Source organism: Hyperoodon ampullatus (assembly GCF_949752795.1).
Source record: "Hyperoodon ampullatus genome assembly, contig: scaffold_513, whole genome shotgun sequence".
Taxonomy (NCBI): Eukaryota; Metazoa; Chordata; class Mammalia; order Artiodactyla; family Ziphiidae; genus Hyperoodon; species Hyperoodon ampullatus.
In genome coordinates this window covers 63,519-84,081 of record NW_027640614.1, presented here as the reverse complement: position 1 = coordinate 84,081, position 20,563 = coordinate 63,519, and the positions used below count along the sequence as shown (strand labels likewise).

General features: G+C 37.5%; 1 pseudogene across 1 annotated transcript in view; it reads right to left on the bottom strand.

Moving 5' to 3' along the window:
- Positions 1-889: 889 nt before the first annotated feature.
- Positions 890-20,563, bottom strand: part of LOC307070087 (coiled-coil domain-containing protein 150-like) — a 75,399-nt pseudogene continuing 55,725 nt past the window's right edge. Inside the window, exons 15-16 of the transcript in view lie at positions 15,481-15,564; positions 890-1,003 (exon numbers count right to left, since the gene is read on the bottom strand). The product of the transcript in view is annotated as a coiled-coil domain-containing protein 150-like (transcript). The remainder of the gene's footprint in view (positions 1,004-15,480; positions 15,565-20,563) is intronic.

The following is a 20,563-nucleotide window of genomic DNA, read 5'->3' as shown; positions in this document are numbered from 1 at the left end:
CAGTGAGTGCCCCCTTTACTATGAGAAACAACACAACGTTCTAAATGAAGCTGGGATGGAAAATATACTTTAAAATGTGTTCCTTTGCTTTCAGAATGAAGAAAATACTAGTGTAAAGTATGTCCTCATGAAGAAACAAAGCATATCTAATGAGGTCCCCTTTGCCAGTATAGTCAGATTGTTAGAACCCATTTGAAGACACATTCTAGTTGCTTGGTTACCAAGGGTATACATACACAAACGTTATAGTTAAAGAAGTTACACATGCTTACACTGTTAAAAATTAAAAATAAATAATGTGATAAATTTGTAAATCATTCTTAATAGTCTCAATAGTCTCAGTCTCAATAGCCACCATGCTAACCAGTAAGCACCTTCACTACTAATACCTCTTTCAAGTGCGCTATTGCAAGTATATCTTGTTGGCAATGAGTTCTGCGTTCGCCTGTAATTAAAAACCCAAAGATACTTGTTCCTCACCTCTGACAAAAGTTTTAAGGTTCAAATTAAAAAAACACTTCCTCTATGATAGAGATTCTCGAGGCTTTCATCATGATGATGTTCCCTATGCATGCTCACAATACAATCTATTTTGTTTCTGAAAGGCATAACCTTCTATTCTATAATAAAATCTGCCGAGTACATTCCTAATCCTGCAATTAGAGCATGCAAGTTCAATGTCCCAATACTGCTTCAGGCATCTTTATGAACTCTTCTGTGGTTGAGTGGAACCTTGTACATCGAGGGTGTTTAAAATATTTTTGATAAATTGAGTCAAGTGAGAGAATATTCATCTTTCTGGGATCATACGGTGAGGTGGGGAGAAAGTCACCAATTTCTTAAAAGCTAATTAAAACAACATAGAAGCAATCTGTTTTATAGCTATTAATCACACCTGAGCATATTTGCCCTCTAGTGCCTTATTCAACTTGAGTAGATGGTCGTTCTGTGAACTGGTTTCAGAAAAAGAATGTAGTTGTTCTTCTAGCTGCTTAACTTTTATCTAGAGGAAAAACAGAAGAATAAAAAAACAAGTCTCATTAACGAAATATATATATATATATAAATATACGTATATATACATATATATATGTGTGTATATATACATATATATATATACACACACACACACACTCCAAAACAGAAAAAAAAAGATGTCACAAGTTTTGCAGAAAAAAAATCACAGAAAATCCTTAAACCTTGTAAAAAGCGATCCTGTTTTTCTAATGACGCTACTTCTACTAAAATAGCTATTTCAACAAATAAAATAGGCTATAGCCTTATACATGTACTGAGATAATTCATTTGGTTTATAGCGTTTATGGAAAGTCCAAATTAACATGACTCATGAATATAACAGTGAGACTTTGTGGGTAAAATATTTCAATTTTAAAGAAATTGTGGTATCTAGTATTCAAAACCCTTTCTGAGTATGGATAATTAGAATTGTCAATATGTAAGGAGACAAGAGTCTTGTGTTTACCCACAGAGAATTACGAAAGTTGAATTAACAGAATTCTTATAGGCTGAATTATATTTGAAAACTAACTCATAAAGCTGACTACTCACATCTTTCACTTTAAAGAAAAGATGATTTGGGGGAATAAAATCATTAATATTTACTCACAAATCTCCAAATTGTGTGTTTTTCTACATTTTCTTCCTCTTATTCCCAACCCTCTCAATACAAATCGACAATTAACATTACTGAGCTTATCTCTGAATCAGAAAAAAATTCATCCAAAATTTTTAATTTAAATCAACTTTTTCCTCTCTCAGTATCTTTTCTTGTTTCCCACCTCTGAAGGGCAAACTCCTCTTGGTTGTAGCCACTGATTGTTTTCAAGAACTGTTAAAATTTGAGTGCTAATACTTCGTTTTTTTTAGAAAGGCTACATGAAAACACATTTTGTCTTAGGAAATCTCTCTTGTTCCATCAGCAGAATCCTTTTTCTCATCTTTGCCTGTTTCTGGTGCTCTTTTCCACAGTGTACAGTATAAAACATGTTCCATGGCTCCCCCTTAAGTGTATTCACTTAAGGTTCAGAATTAGAATGGCTGCCTCTAAAGAGAGGTATTGATGCAACACTTATTCTCATTTTAAACGTAAGCAAACTGCTGTTAACCTTAGAACTCAGTGGAAAATACTGATGAACACTCAAGAATTTTCGATTTGCCTCTCTTCAAACAAAACACAGAATATCCTTATTCCACAATATTTCTCAGGTAACTGACGCTACCCCCAGCCTCAGAGTACTCAATAAAATGCCCTGAAACTTGTCAGATGGCATGTTCTCATCTATAAAGCACTTTACTTTTTATACTGGGTTTCTTTTCTGGAAGAATTTCTAATTCAGGACACTGAAATGGGGAAGAACACAGAAGCAAATAAATCCTGCTGCCCTCAGAGATCTGATGTTTCTGTGTCATTAAAATCCAAGTAGCTTCCACAGCTAGCTTACCAGGCAGTCTCGGAAATACCAGTATTTAGGTCAAGGTCATATCCTCCTACTGTTTCAAATGATCTAAATATATATAGATACATATTTTTAAAAATTGAGGTAGAGTTGATTTATAATATTATGTAAGTTTCAACTATACAACATAGGGATTCACAATTTTTAAAGATTATACTCCATTTATAGTTATTATAAAATATCGGCTATATTCCATGTAATGTACAATATATCCTTGTAGCTTATTTTATACACAGTAGTCTGTACTTCTTAATCTCCTACCCTAATATTGCCCCTTACATATATTTTCTAATATAAAACTATAAAAACATAACACTATAGAAACTGTGAGACACCTAAGAAATGGATGAAAAGGAACTTATTTTCTTTTTCGTACACGGGCCTCTCACTGTTGTGGCCTCTCCCGTTGCAGAGCACAGGCTCCGGACACGCAGGCTCAGCGGCCATGGCTCACGGGCCCAGCCGCTCCGCGGCATGTGGGATCTTCCCGGACCGGGGCACACCCCGCATTCCCTGCATCGGAAGGCGGACTCTCAACCACTGCACCACCAGGGAATCCCAGCGTTATCGTTTTACTGGACAACATACTGTTGCACAACCATGATTTAGCAACTGCCTTTCAGATCACCTGCCATTTCTGGGCTGGATTTTGTCTGCTAACCCTATGGCAAGTTCCTTGGGAAGATGAGATAAGATTAACACTGAGGTGTTCGGCAAATCTCTATTGAGATTACTTATTCAGTCAGCTCTATAGCTGCCAAGCCTAACCAGACTTCACTTCATACCATTCAGTCCAGTGGTGCTCAACTATGTGTGCACATTGGAATCAACGGGGATTTAAAAAGTATTGAAGCCTATGACTTATTTCCTGAGATTCTGATTTAAGTGCTCTGGGGTGCAAGCCCGCTCATGGGGAGTTTTCCCTTTATATTTTATTATGAAAAAATTTAAATATACAGAAAAATTGAAATGTGCATACACCTGCCTTTCAAATTCAACCATTAACATTTTTATACTTACTTATCATATATCCATCCATCATTTCCTGTATCGATCTACCAAACGATTTTCTTTTTTCTTTTTTTAATGATTCATTTCAAAGTAAATGGCAGACATCATATACTTCCTAGCATGAAGAGTTTTTAAAATTCCCCAGGGGAGCCTACTGTGTAGCTAAGGCTGAGAACCACTAACTTAGACTTCAGTGTTTCTACTGAAGTTGGTTTAAGGCAGGTCTAGCCTTATTAGTGGCAAGCTTCCTGCTCTGAGGACACTTTAGGGACAAAACTCACATGGAGTGAAAGAAGAGTATCATCTCATGCACAAGTCAATTCTATTGCCTTGCATCTCAATTTCCAGGGTTATTTCTTTTTAGGAATGTTATAAAAATTTTGCAAAAAGGAAAACATATGCGATGGAGGGAATCAAGATGGTGGAGTAGGATGATGCTGAGCTCACCTACCCCTACAAACAAATCAAAAACACATCTATATGTGTAGCAGCTCTCAGTGAAAACAAACTGGAGACTGGCAGGAAGATGTCTACAACCAAGGCTGCAAAGAAAGATCCACAGAGTTTGGTAGGAAGGGAGAAGTGATCAGGTTGGGACCTATGTCCCTAGTAGGGATACAGAAGAGGAGGGGATATCACAGGTTCAGAGATCCTCCCTGGGGATTTTTGGGCTTGAACCACATATTAGGAACCTCAGTCCTGGGGACCAACAATGGAAAGATGAATCCCACTAGCTGGTTTGAAAATCAGTGGGACATACCAGAGAGCTGTAAGAACCTGAGACTCCGCTACTGAAGAGTGCACACACGCTTGCTTACTCCCAGGAACAATGGAGAGGAAACAGATTAAAAATGGCCTGGGGCTCTGGCCGGTTTCCCAAGACCACCCCAACAGCTGCCCTAGCCTGCACGGATGACAGCTCCAGCCCCTCTTGCTCTGGAGCAGCTCCACACTAGGTAAAGGCTGCCACTGTCAAGGAGGATAAGCACTTGGGGGAGATGGAGCAGTTCAGACTGGGCCCTGCATCTGAACAGGGTGAGGGCAATCATTACCAGTGTGTGCAGAAGTGGTGGGGCAGGAGCTACCTGGAACTCCTACTGATGTGCTGGGACCATCCCAGTGCATACCCCAGCCAACGCCAGGTACCTACTCTGGAACCTTTTGCTCCGATGCAGCTGCCCACTAGGCTGAAGGCTGCCATTGCTGGAGGGGAGAGGGAGTGCACACTTAACAGGGAAAAAACCAGCCTGGACCTAACCCTTAGGGCTTCTGCTCCAGCACCTTGATACCTGGCCCTACACCTGATAGGGTGGCTATAGCCATTGAGCAGAGGAGAAATGCCAGCTCACACCTTGCTCTGGTTCTAGCCCCTCCGTCTCTGGCCCTACCTCCCACCAAGGTGGTAACTGCCAGCACACCCTGGGGGAAGATGTAACCTGTGCTCATTTCAGATTCAGCTCTCCCAACAAAGCCACTGGACACGAGCAGACTGCACAGGGACACTCCCACACGAGGTCACCCCTTTACGTTTGGGATAAGTAACTTTTACCTAGAGATACAGAAAGTAAAGCAAAATGAGAAGATAAAAGAATGTATTTGAAACAAAAGAACAAAAAACAACCCTGAAAAAAACAACTAATGAAATAGAGATAAATAATTTACCAGATATAGAGGTCCAAGCATTAGTAATAAGAATGCTAACTGAACTTGGGGAAAGAATAGATGAATAGAGTAAGAATTTTAACAAGGGACTAGAAAATATAAAAAAGAACCAGTTGGAGCTGAAAATCATAATAACTGAAATGAAAAGTACACTAAAGGGCTTCCCTGGTGGTGCAGTGGTTGAGAGTCTGCCTGCCAATTCAGGGGACACGGGTTCGTGCCCCGGTCTGGGAGGATCACACATGCCGCGGAGTGGATGGTTCTGTGGGCCATGGCCGCTGGGCCTGCGCGTCCGGAACCTCTGCTCGGCAGCGGGAGAGGCCACAACAGTGAGAGGCCTGCGTACCACAAAAAACAAAACAAAAAAAGTACACTAAAAGGAATTAATAACAGACTAGGAGATACAGAAGAATGCATAAGTAATCAGGAAGATACAGTATTGGAAATCACCAATTCAGAAGAGCAAAAAGGAAAACAAATTTAAAAAAATGAGGATAGTTGAAGGAACCTCTGGGACAACATTCCCATTTTAGGGGTCCTAGAAGGAGAAGAGCAAGAGAAGAAGGTTAAAAATGTATTTGATGAAATTATGGCTGAAAAAATTTATTCCTGAGGATGAAGAAAGAAACAGATTTCTAGGTATAGGAAGTACAAAGAGTTCCAAATAAGATGAACCTAAAAAGACCCACACCAAGACATATAATTAAAATGGCAAAAGTTAACGAGAGAATTTTAAAGGCAGCAAGAAAAAAAAAAATAAAGACTAACATACAAAGGAACCTCCGTAAGGCTATCAGCTGCTTTTTCCATAGAAACTTGGCAGGTCAGAAGGGAGTGGCATGATATATTTAAAGTATTGAAAGGGAAAAACCTACAAGCCAGAATACTCTACCCAGCAAAATTATTATTCAGAATTGAAAGAGAGATGAACAACTTCTCAGAGAAGCAAAAACTAAGAGAGCTCATCTAACTGATGTTACAAGTGTTAAAGGGTCTTCTCTAAGTGGAAAAGGCTACAAGAAGAATTTATAGGAAAGGAAAATCCCACTAGAAAAGGCAAATATAAGATAAAGGTTGTGGATCAACTACTTAAATAAGCTAGTACAAGATTAAGAGACAAAAATTATAAAATCAACCATAACTACAATAAATAGTTAAGGGATAGACATGAATATGTAAAATATGACATTGAAAACACAAAATGTGGTGGGAGGGAATAAAAAATGTGGCTTTTTAAAAGTGTATAAATGTACCTGAACTGAAATAACTATCGGTTTAAAATAAGCACATAAAGTTCTAGGTCAACATATATGAACTCCACAGTAACCACAAATAAAAAACCTACAATAGATACAATAGATACACAAACCTACAATAGATACAAGCACACCACTAAAGAAAATCATCAAACCACAAGGGAAGGAAGTAAAAGAAGAAGATAACAGAGAAGAACTATAAAAACAACCAGAAAACTAGGGACAAAATGGCAATAAGTACACACTTATCAATAATCACTTTAAATATCAATGGGCTAAATGCTCCAGTCAAAAGACATAGGGTGGCTGACTGGATAAAAATGAAGACCCATCTATATGCTGCCTGCAAGAGACACATCTCAGAGACACACACACAGCCTGAAAGTGAGGGGATGGAAAAAGATAGTTCATGTAAATGGAAGAGGAAAAAAATGCTGAGGTAGCAATACTCATAGCAGACAAAGTAGACTTTAAAATAAAGTCTATAACAAAAGAAAACAAACAGCATTATATAATAATAAAGGGATCTGTACAAGAATAGGATTAACTTTCATTAACATATATGTACATAAAACAGGTGAACCTAATCAGGAGCATCTAAACATATAGAGCAAATATTAACAGACATAAAGGCAGAAAAAGACAACAATACAATAATAGTACGGGACTTTAACACTCCACTTGTATCAATGGACAGAAAATCAATAAGGAAAGAGTGGTCTTAAATGGCACATTAGACCAGTTGGTCTTAATAGATATCTATGGGACTTTCGTCCAAAAACAGAAGAATACACATTCTTTTTAAATGCAGATGGGGGATTCCCTGGTGGCACAGTGGTTGGGAGTCCACCTGCCAATGCAGGGGACACAGGTTCGAGCCCTGGCCTGGGAAGATCCCACATGCCACGGAGCAACTAAGCCCATGCGCCACAACTGCTGAGCCTGTGCTCTGGAGCTCGCGTGCCACAACTACTGAAGGGCGTGCACCTAGGGCCCGTGCTCCACAACAAGAGAAGCCACTGCAATGAGAAGCCTGCACACAGCAATGAAGAACAGCCCCTGCGTGCCACAACCAGAGAAAGCCTGCGCACAGCAATGAAGACCCAATGCAGCCAAAAATTTAAAAAAATAAAAAATAAATAAAATTTAAATGCATATGGAATGTTTTTCAGGATAGATCACAAGCTAGGCCATAAAACAAGTCTCAACAAATTGAAGAGAACAGAAATTATATCAAGCATTTTTTTATGAACACAATGGTATGTAACTAGAAATCAACTACAGGAAGAAAAATGGGAAAACCACAAACGTGGAGACTACACAACATGCTATTAAAACCTATGGGTAGGTAAAGAAATCAAAGAGGAAATCAGAAAATACCTTGAAACAAATGAAAATAAAAACACAACTTTCCAAAATCTACGAGATGCAGCAAAAACAGTCCTAAGAGGGAAGTTTACGGCGACACAGGACTACCTCAAGAAAAAAGAAAAATTTCAAATGAACAACCTAACATACCATCTAAAGGAATTAGAAAAAGAACAAAGCCCAAAGTCAAAAGGAAGGAAATAATAAAGATCAGAGAGGAAGAAATGAAAAGGAGACTAAAAAAAAAAAACACCAATAGAAAGGATCAATGAAACTAAGAGCTGTTTTTTTGAAAAGATAAATAAAATCAATAAGCCTTTAGCCAGGCACTTTAAGAAAAAAAGACAGAGAACACAAATGAACAAAATAATAACTGAAAGAGGAGAAATTACAACTGATATCACAGAGGTACATAAAAACATCAGAAGAGAATACTATGAACAGCTATATGCCAACAAATTGGACAACCTAGAAGAAATGGATAAATTTCTAGAAACATACATTCTTCCAAGACTGAATGAGGAAGAAAGAGATAATCTGAACAGACTGATCACTAGTAGTGGAATTGAATTAGTAATCAAAAAACTCCCAGGAAACAAAAGTCCAGGACCTGACAGCTTCACAGGGAAATTCTATCAATAACAAACATATAAAGAAGAGCTGATACCTATCCTTCTCAAACTACTCCAAAAAACTGAAGAGGAGGGAACACTCCCAAATTCATTCTATGAGCCTACGATTATCCTGATACCAAAATCAGACAAAGACACCACAAAAAAAGAGAAAATTACAGGCCAACATCTCTGATTAATATAGTTGCAAAAATCCTCAACAAAATATTAGAAAACTGAATTCAACAATTATAAAAAGGATTATATACCGTGATCCAGTGGGATTTATTCCAGGGATGCAAGGATGGTTTAATACCTACAAATTAATCAATGTGATACACCACATTAACAAAACAAAGGATAAAAATCACATGATCATCTCAACAGATGTAGAAAAAGCATTTGAAAAAATTCAACAAACATTCATGATACAAACTTTCATCAAAGTTGGTATAGATGAAACATATCTCAACATAAATAAAGGCCATTTATGACAAACCGGCAGCTAACATCATACGCAATGTTGGAAAGCTGAAAGCTTTTCCTCTAAAATCAGAAACAAGACAAGGATGCCTACTCTTCCCATTTATATTTTACACAGTATTGGAAATCCTAGACACAGGAATCAGACAAGAAAAAGAAATAAAAGGCATCAAACTGGAAGGGAAAAGGTAAATCTGTCACTATTTGCAGATGACATTATACTTATATATAAAACCCTAAAGTCTCCACCAAAAAACTATTAGAATAAATTAATTCAGTAAAGTTGCAGGATACAAGATTAATATACAGAAGTCTGTTGCTTTTCTATACTCTTACAATGAACAATCACAAAGAGAAAGCAAAACAATCCTGTTTAAAATCACACCAAAAGAATAAAATACCTAGGAATGATCTTAACCAAGAAGGTGAAAGACCTATACTCTCCAAAACTATAAAACACTGGTGAAGGAAATTAAAGATGATATAAGGAAAGGGAAAGATATCCCATGTTCACAGAAATTTTGGTAAAATGTCCATACTACACAAAGCAATCTACAGATTTAATGCAATCCCTATCAAAAACCCAGGACATTTTTCACAGAACTAGAATAATCATAAAATTTATATTGAACCACAAAAGATCCTGAATAGCCAAAGCAATCTTGAGAAAAATGAACAAAGTTGGAGTTAACATATGCACCCTGACTTCAGACTATACTACAAAGCTACAGTAATCAAAATAGTATGGTACTGGAATAAAAAGAGACACATAGATCAATGGAACAAAACAGAGAGTCCAGAAAGAAACCCACACATATATGGTCAATTATTTTACAACAAAGGAACCAAGAATATACAATGGGAAAAAGGTAGTCTCTTCAATAAACTGTGTTGGGGAAATTGGACAGGCACTTGACAAAGAAAGAAAATGGACCACTAACTTATACCATTTACAAAAATTAACTTGAAATGGATTAAAGACTTGAATGTAAGACCCGAAACCACAAAACTCCTAGAAGAAAACACAGAACACTCTTTGACATACATTGTAGCAATCTTTCTTGGGTTCTTTCTCCTAAGGCAAAGGAAACAAAAGCAAAAATAAAACAAATGGGACCTAATTAAGCTTAAAACCTTTTGCACAGCAAAGAAAACCATTGACAAAATGAAAAGACAACCTACTGAGTGGGAGAAAATGTTTGCAAATGGAATGACTGATAAGGGGTTAATATCCAAACTACGTAAACAGCTAATACAACTCAATATCAAAAAACCCAAACACCCCAATTAAAAAAATGGTCAGAAAACCTGAATAGACATTTCTTCAAAGAAGATGTACAGAGGGCCAACATGCACATGAAAAGATGCTCAACACTGCTTATCATCAGGGAAATGCAAATCAAAACCACAATGAGATATCACCTCACACCTGTCAGAAAGGCTATCATCAAAAAGACCACAAATAACAAACATTGGCAAGGATGTGGAGAAAGGGGAACCCTAGTGCAATGTTGGTGGGAATGTAAATTGTTGCAGCCATATGGAAAACAGTATGGAGGTTCCTCAAAAAACTAAAAATAGAACTACCATATGATCGAGCAATTTCTCCCAAGTATATATCTGAAGAAAATGAAAATACTAATTCAAAAACCCCAATGTTCAATAATAGTGGGGGACTTTAACACCTCACTTACACCAATGGACAAATCATCCAAACAGAAAATTAATAAGGAAACACAAGCATTAAATGACACAATAAACCAGATAGATTTAATTGATAGTTATAGGACATTCGATCCAAAAACAGCAGATTACACTTTCTTCTCAAGTGCGCATGGAACAGTCTTCAGGATAGATCACATCTTGGTTCACAAATCAAGCCTCAGTAAATTTGAGAAAATTGAAATCATATCAAGCATCTTTTCTGAGCAAAATGCTGTGAGATTAGACATCAATTACAGGGAAAATTACATAAAAACCACAAACACATGGAGGCTAAACAATACATTACTAAATAACCAAGAGATTACTGAAGAAATCAAAGAGGAAATCAAAAAATACCCAGAGAAAATGACAATGAAAACATGACGATCCAAAACCTATGGGATGCAGCAAAAGCAGTTCTAAGAGGGAAGTTTATAGCTATACAAGCCTACCTCAAGAAACAGGAAAAATCTCAAATAAACAATCTAACCTTACACCTAAAGGAACTAGAGAAAGAACAACAAACAAAACCCAAAGTTAGCAGAAGGAAAGAATTCATGAAGCTCAGAACAGAAATAAATGAAATAGAAACAAAGAACACAATAGCAAAGATCAATAAAACTAAAAGCTGGTTCTTTGAAAAGATAAACAAAATTGATAAACCATTAGCCAGACTCATCAAGAAAAGGAGGGAGAGGACTCAAATCAATAAGATTAGAATTGAAAAAGGAGAAGTTAGTTACAACAGACACCGCAGAATTACAAAGTATCCTAAGAGACTACTACAAGCAACTCTATGCCAATAAAATGGACAACCTGGAAGAAATGGACAAATTCTTCAAAAGGTATAACCTTCCAAGTCTGAACCAGGAAGAAATAGAAAATATGAACAGACCAATCACAAGTAATGAAATTGAAACTGTGATTAAAAATCTTCCAACAAACAAAAGTCCAGGACCAGATGGCTTCACAGGTGAATTCTATCAAACATGTAGAGAAGAGCTAACACACATCCTTCTCAAACTCTTCCAAAAATTGCAGAGGAAGGAACACTCCCAAACTCACTCTATGAGGCCACCATCACCCCGATAACAAAACCAGACAAAGATACTACAAAAAAAAGAAAATTTCAGACCAATATCACTGATGAATATAGATGCAAAAATCCTCAACAAAATACTAGCAAACAGAATCCAACAACAAATTAAAGAATCATACACCATGATCAAATGGGATTTATCCCAGGGATGAAAGGATTCTTCAATATACGCAAATCAATCAATGTGATACACCATAGTAAAAATTTGAAGAATAAAAACCATATGATCATCTCAATAGATGCAGAAAAAGCTTATGACAAAATTCAACACCCATTTATGATAAAAAAGTCTCCAGAAAGTGGGCATAGAGGGAACTTTCCTCAACATAATAAAAGCCATATATGACAAACCCACAGCAAACATCATTCTCAGTGGTGAAAACCTGAAAGCATTTCCTCTAAGATCAGGAACAAGGATGTCCACTCTCACCACTATTATTCAACACTGTTTTGGAAGTCCTAGCCACAGCAATCAGAGAAGAAAAAGAAATAAAAGGAATACCAATTGGAAAAGAAGTAAAACTGTCACTGTTTGCAGATGGCATGATACTATATAGAGAGAATCCTAAAGATGCCACCAGAAAACTACTACAGCTAATCAATGAATTCGGTAAAGTTGCAGGATACAAAATTAATGCACAGAAATCTCTTGCATTCCTATACACTAATGATGAAAAATCTGAAAGACAAATTAAGGAAACACTCCCATTTACCACTGCAACAAAAAGAATAAAATACCTAGGAATAAATCTACCTAGGGAGACAAAACACCTGTATGCAGAAAACTATTAAGACACGGATGAAAGAAATTAAAGATGATACAAACAGATGGAGAGATATACCATGTTCTTGGATTGGAAGAATCAATATTGTGAAAATTACTATGCAACACAAAGCAATCTACAGATTCAATGCTATCGCTATCAAATTACCAATGGCATTTTTTACAGAACTAGAACAAAAATTCTTAAAATTTGTATGGAGACACAAAAGACCCTGAATAGCCAAAGCAGTCTTGAGGGAAAAAAACGGAGCTGGAGGAATAGACTCCCTGACTTCAGACTATACTACAAAGCTACAGTAATCAAGACAATAGGGTACTGGCACAAAAACAGAAATATAAATCAATGGAACAAGACAGAAAGCCCAGAGATAAACCCATGCACCTATGGTCAACTAATCTATCACAAAGGAGGCATGGATATACAATGGAGAAAAGACAGTCTCTTCAGTAAGTGGTGCTGGTAAAACTGGACAGCTACATATAAAAGAATGAACTTAGATCACTCCCTAACACAAAAATAAACTCAAAATGGATTCGAGACCTAAACGTAAGACTGGACACTATAAAACTCTTAGAGGAAAACCTAGGCAGAACACTGACATAAATCACAGCAAGATGTTTTTTGATCCACCTCCTAGAGTAATGGAAATAAAAACAAAAATAAACAAATGAGACCTAATGAAACTTAAAAGCTTTTGCACAGCAAAGGAAACCATAAACAAGATGAAAAGACAACCCTCAAAATGGGAGAACAAATCAAAGGACAAAGCATTAATCTCCAATATATATAAATAGCTCATGCAGCTCAATATTAAATAAACAAACAAACAACCAATCCAAAAATGGGCAGAAGACCTAAATAGATATTTCTCCAAAGAAGACACACAGATGGCCAAGAAGCACATGAAAAGCTGCTCAACATCACTAATTATTAGAGAAATGCAAATCAAAACTACAGTGACAGGGCTTCCCTGGTGGTGCAGCGGTTGAGAGTCTGCCTGCCGATGCAGGGGACACGGGTTCTTGCCCTGGTCCGGAGAGATCCCACATGCCGCGGAGCGGCTGGGATCGTGAGCCATGGCTGCTGAGCCTGCGTGTCCGGAGCCTGTGCTCCACAATGAGAGAGGCCACAACAGTGAGAGGCCCACGTACCACACACACACACACAAAAAAAACTACAATGACATATCACCTCACACCAGTTAGAATGGGCATCATTAGAAAATCTATGAACAACAAATGCTGGAGAGGGTGTGGAGAAAAGGGAACCCTCTTGTACTGTTGATGGGAATGCAAATTGATACAGCCACTATAGAGAACAGTATGGAGGTTCCCTAAAAAACTAAAAATAGAATTACCATATGATCCAGCAATCCCACTACTGGGCATATACCCAGAGAAAACCATAATTCAAAAAGACACATGCACCCCAATTTCATTGCAGCACTATTTACCATAGCCAGGTCATGGAAGCAACCTAAATGCCCACCGAGAGATGAATGGATAAAGATGTGGCACGTTTATACAATGGAATATTACTCGGCCATAAAAATGAACGAAATTGGGTCATTTGTAGAGACGTGGATGGACTTGGAGACTGTCATACAGAGTGAAGTAAGTCAGAAAGAGAAAAGCAAATACCGTATATTAACACATATATGTGGAACCTAGAAAAATGGTACAGATGAACCAGTTTGCAGGGTAGAAATAGAGACACAGATGTAGAGAACAATCGTATGGACACCAAGGGGGGAAAGCAGCTCCGGGGAGGGGGTAGTAAAAAAAAAGAAAAAAAAAAGAGTTCTTTTTTACACTTCAAAAATTAAACATGGTCCCGAATAGGAAAATCTACAGAGACAGAGAGTAAATTAGTGGTTGCCAGAGGCTAGGGAAGGGGAGAATGGGGAATGACTGCTAGTGGGTACAGGGTTTCTTTCTGTCATGATGAAAATATTCTGGAATTAGACAGTGGTAATGATTCCACAACTTTGTGAATGTACTATAAACCACTAAATTTTACATTTTAAACGTGAATTATATCTCAATAAACCCATTATTTTAGGAGGAAAAAAACCCCAATCTTCATAGCAGCATTATTTACAATAGCCAAGATATGGAATCAACCTAAGGGTCTATCAACAGATGACTGGATAAAGAAGATGTGAGAATATATATATATATGTTCTCTCTCTTTCTCTCTCTATATATATACATATACATACGTGTACGTATATATACACAGACACAGACATATATATATATATATATAGAGAGAGAATATTAGTCAGCCATAAAAAGGAATGAAATCTTGCCATTTGCAACAACATGGATAGACCAGAAAGGTATTATACTTAGTGAAATAAGTCAGACAAAGAAAGACAAATATTATATGTTAGCACTTATATGTGGAATCTAAAGAATAAAACAAAGCAATGAAAATAACAAAACAGAGACAGACTCACAGAAATAGAATAAACTAGTGGTTATCAGTGGGGGGAAGGAAGGTGGGAGGGGCAAAACAGGGGTAGGAGATTAAGAGGTACAAACTACTATGTATAAAATAAACAAGCTACAAGGACTGATTGTTCAGTACAGGGAATATAGCCAATATTTTATAATAACTTTAAATGGAGTATAATCTATAAAAGTATTGAGTCACTCTGTTGTACACCTGAAACTAATGTAATACTGTAAATCAACTATACTTCGATAAAGAAAGAGAGAACATAGGCTTTCTACATTGGCAGCAAATGACCATGCATAAAATAATTATAATAAAGTTTTATACTGTCACAGAATGAGCCTTGGCTTCACAATTTTAGGTTTCAGTATTATATTATAGGTGTGTAAATAGAAGTCACCTGGATTTCAATGAGGGACCAAACTTAGGGAGGCTTAAAATCTTGTCCAAAGTTATAGAATTAGTAAATGACAGAGCTAAGTCCTCTCAAAATCCAGCAAAATTTAGCTTGACAACTGGCATTAAAAAATTAGAAAACAAAAATCAAAAAACGAAATCTCATACCTGTAGTCTTCCCTTTTCATAGGCCAGTTTATTTTTACTCTCAGTAATTTTTCCCAAGACATTTTCCACCTGCTGTTGGGCAAGCTGATAAAGCAAACACAGGTATCAGTACCTCTAGGCATAGAATGAATAATCATTTTCTTTCTTAAACAAGTATTTATACCCTTACTATTTCTAAAGTAATGAATCCAGGATTCATATTTATTTGCTACTGCTACCACTTAGTCTGTCTTTAGACAGCTGATCATAGTGTAATATGAAACATGTAGAGAGACTGCTAATGAAAATATGAGTGCCTTAGGACTCACTGTTGTTCTTTGTTTCCTAATTCTGTTTTTGTTATGTCAAGTATTCCTTTGTAGTTGCAACCTAACCCAGATGTGGGGTGGTTTTATCAGTGGTTGCAGATATGCAGTTTGAGGATTATATGCAGTTGGCCCTCTGTATCCACAGGTTCCACATCTACTGGTTAAACCAACTGTGGATCAAAAATATTCAGGAAAAATTAATTTCCAGTAAGTTCCAAAAAGCAAAACTTGAATTTGCCACACACGGGCAACTGACAACTATTTAAATAGCATTACATTGTGTTCGGTATTATAAATAATCTAGAGATGATTTAAAGTATATGGAAGGATGTGCATAGATTATATGCAAATATCACACCATTTTATATAAGGGACTTGAGCATCCACAGATTTTGGTATCTGGGGGGTCCTGGAACCAATCCCCCACACATACTGAGGGATGATTGTAGTTATTTAAGACAGTGGGAGCTACAAATGATCACAACCATTTGGTCAATAGCAGACACCTCAGTTACCATAGTAAAAGGCAGTAAAAAAAGAAAAAAAAACTGAAAAAAAAACAAAAGAAATGTTTGTCGGAAACTCCAACATTGTTTGATCAAGTACTCAACGTAATGTTATCTAGGACAAACATTACTGAAGTCTCTGTTTCATGAAATTACATATTTAATCATTCAAACAGCCTTTAATAATGAGGGTTTTTTCTTTTTTGCGGTACGCAGGCCTCTCACTGTTGTGGCCTCTCCCGTTGTGGAGCACAGGCTCTGGATGCTCAGGCTCAGCAGCCATGGCTCACGGGCCCAGCCACTCCGCGGCATGTGGGATCTTCCTGGACCAGGGCACGAACCCATATCCCCTGCATCGGCAGGCGGACTCTCAACCACTGTGCCACCAGGGAAGCCCTGGGATTATGTTTTGGTCAAGACTTCAGCAGAAAATATATGACAAGGATGGCCAATAATGCTACAAAAACAAAGCTACACCATAACCATAAAAGCTGAATTATTTAAAACTTAAAATTCAGTTCCAAGTCCTATAAATCAAGGTGCCCAATGTGCTGCAAAATGTAGGTATAGCTTATAAAAAGTCAAGAGCCAGATTTAACCAAAAATATGCTAGCTATTACAAATAAAAACACTCAAAAATAACTTTGCTTGCCTTCTTGGAATGTGGAAGGCTTTTTATTTTTTTTTAAATAACTTGGATAGTCTGGGTCTCTTATAAAATGTGTCCAAGAATTTTTAAAATAATGGCACTTTTTTCTTCAATAAAATTCCCTCTTTTAGGCAAAGGCATAAAGAATTCTATTACTCTTTCAAATACACTTTTAAAATAATTTCCCCTTTTTGCCACCCAAGAGAACACTAATGCACTGATAAGTGAAAACTAAGAAAAATCAAAATGTGTTACTGTTTGACACAAAGTCACTTATTTAAATTTATGACAAACAAAAATAAATTGTTCCAGTTGCTAAAGGAAAGTAGATGTTAAGGCAGTCACTTAAATGACTGTTTTCAGATTATTTAAATAGGCCCTGTACTTAAGGAAATTGGTGGAACACCAAAAATTAGAGAGAGACCACTTAAATGAGTGAATATCTCAGATTCTGAGTTGTGGAATGCAGAACTCAATGTAACCTTTGCTTAAATAATCTTGGCAATATACTATAAAATTTATTAATATACAGAGCAAAACAGAAACTGGAGAATCACCCCAGAAACAGCATACAAAGAAAAATGCTAATGGTTAGAATATACATTTTAACTCAAGCACAAAAACATCACTCCTTGGAAAAGCAGGAAGCTAACACAGAAAGAATTATCTTACGATATGAAAGGCAGGTTGACAACGATCAACAGTAAGCCACAAAGTGATTTCTAAAATAATTTTAAAAATCTGGGTAAGCTCTAAAAGTTAGCAGAAGCTGTTAGAAGGATACATAAAACCAAGAGATAGTAGCATCTTGGTAAAGCTGTTTTATAAGTAGATTGTTAAGTACGAATTTTATTCAAGATGTTTAACAACCAGTAGGACATAGGCCCCCGCAAATGGAACCGACTCTGTCACCCTCACAAGTATACACTGACTGAATGTCACCCTAGTTTTAAGAAATACTACATTTAATACATTGTTTAATTTCAAGTCATTATAATCCTAGTTGTGTATGCAACTAATTCTACTTCTGTCTGCTGCTACCATTTGAAAACGTATGTTTAAAATACAAATGAGAAGTGGGGCAAATAGTCATTTAACTTGAATCCAGGAATAGTAACCTTCTCGGGGCCTCCCTGGTGGCGCAGTGGTTGAGAGTCCGCCTGCCGATGCAGGGGATACGGGTTCGTGCCCCGGTCTGGGAGGATCCCATATGCCGCGGAGCGGCTGGGCCCGTGAGCCATGGCCGCTGAGCCTGCGCATCCGGAGCCTGTGCTCCGCAACGGGAGAGGCCACAACAGTGAGAGGCCCGCGTACCGCAAAAAAAAAAAAAAAAAAAAAAAAGAATAGTAACCTTCTCACATTTGGATCTTTTCTCATTGTATTTCCCTGCATGACTGCCTGTGGTAACGGACTTAAGTTACACCATTATTCATAGCAAACAGACTTGTGGTTGCCAAGGGGGAGGGGAGAATGGGGGAGGGAGGGAGTGGGAGTTTGGGGTTAGCAGGTGCAAACTATTATATATAGAATATATAAACAACAAGGTCCTACTGTATAGCACAGGGAACTATATTCAATATCCTGTGATAAACCACATGGAAAAGAATATTTAAAAATATAAAAGTATAACCGGCTCACTTTGCTGTACAGCAGAAATTAACACAACGTTGTAAATCAACTATATTTCAATAAAAAAATTTAAAAATTACACAGTCATTAAAGGCTGAAATGGAAAACATAAACCTAAAATTAGGAAGTGTGAGAAAAAGAAGAAATTATATTTATACAAGTATACTGTATATGTTGGCCCTGTGAGGGGCACTTTACTCACAGTATGACATTTAATCCTCACAGCCTGGTAAGACCACATGACCCTCTTTGTGCTCTACCCAATCAACATTTCTTTAACACCTATTATGTATTAGGTGTTACGGTAGGCAAGGGAGTATACAGATGAGTAACTACTCTTCTTGCATTAGAAGAGAGTGAAGGCAGATGCATAAGCAGGTCAATTTCTAACTTAGCAGTTAGAAATGTAGTACCTATTTTGCTATGGGTTTGCACAGTAGAACCCCACAGTTAGGGCAGATCCCCTTGGCGCTGAAGGCCATAGAGGTTAAGAACTTGCCCAGGTCACACAGTAAATGGAGCCGAGTATTGTAACCAGGTCTGAATTTAAATCTGTGGTGTGGCATACACAACACACATTCATATGTATATCTCTAAAAATCAGTAAGAGGTTATACTAGAGGGTAGTTTTTATTGAGAATTTCAAGTGTTAATTCTCAAAGAACAATAGGTTTAATGACATTGCTCGGATTGAAAAAAAAAAAAGTTCTTAACCTCTTTCCTCAAGACTCATACAGCCAAGTGAGGCACTTCCAGGCAGGTTTGGTCAGAGAAGATTCTTTGCATAGACATATAAGCTGGAATTGAGGTATGGGATATCACTGGGAGACCTTAATCAAGAGATGCTGTGGACAGGCAAGAATCAGCATTGAGCAAATCACTTGCAAGACCCGTCAAAGTCACTAATAGGATAAGGTCACAGGCCTGCTCACTGGCAGTAGAGGCATGAAAGAATCATGCAGACTGAGATATGGTCTTCCAGAGAGACCCAAGCCAGGTGGGTGGATAAGCCCAGCTGAGGCCTGGCCAACAGGAAAGGACATGGATGAATCTTTAATCTTGGGGGAGGGAGGCGTGGTTTGAGACAGTACCAGGAATTAGAGCTAATGCACCTTGTTGCTCTGATAGGAACTTACAGGCTTTCTTCTGAGACAGTTGAGATACTAAGAATTCAATAAATGTTAGAATGCTCTACATGTTTTACATGTATTAACTTACTTAACCTCAACAACCTCCTAATAATAGTATGATTATCCCCATTTTGAGACATTAAGAAACTCAGGCTCCGAGAGGTTAAGGATCACACCCAAGGTCACAGCCAAAATTGAAATATAGATAGTCTGGCTCTAAAGCCATGAAAAATTAGAGTATTTATACATATATTTTTAATTTTTATTTATTTATTTATTTTTGGCTCTATGGGGTCTTCGTTGCTGCGCACGGGCTTTCTCTAGTTGCAGTGAGTGGGGGCTACTCTTCATTGGGGTGTATGAGCTTCTCATTGAGGTGGCTTCTCTTTGTTGCAGAGCACAGGCTTTAGGCATGCAGGCTTCAGTAGTTGTGGCACGAGGGCTCAGCAGTTGTGGCTCGCGGGCCCTAGAGCGCAGGCTCAGTAGTTGTGGCACATGGGCTTAGTTGCTCCGTGGCATGTGGGATCTTACTGGACCAGGGCTTGAACCCATGTCTCCTGCATTGGCAGGCGGATTCTTAACCACTGCACCACCAGGGAAGTCCCAGGATTTAGATTTAGTCTCTGTAATTTTTTATAGTTGAAGTAATGAGCAGCTTATGACAGAGTTTGAAAGAATTTAGTTCAGATTAAGGCAGACTTCACAACAGGGCCTTCTTTGGAATTTTGAAAGATGATTTGCATGTTATAGAAGCAATGGCTAATTCTTTCTCAAGTATTCAGAAGCACATGGAAAGCTTATTAGCTGTTTAACATAACAATCATCTCTTTAAATCTCCTTCACCTGGAGATGTTTTAAGAC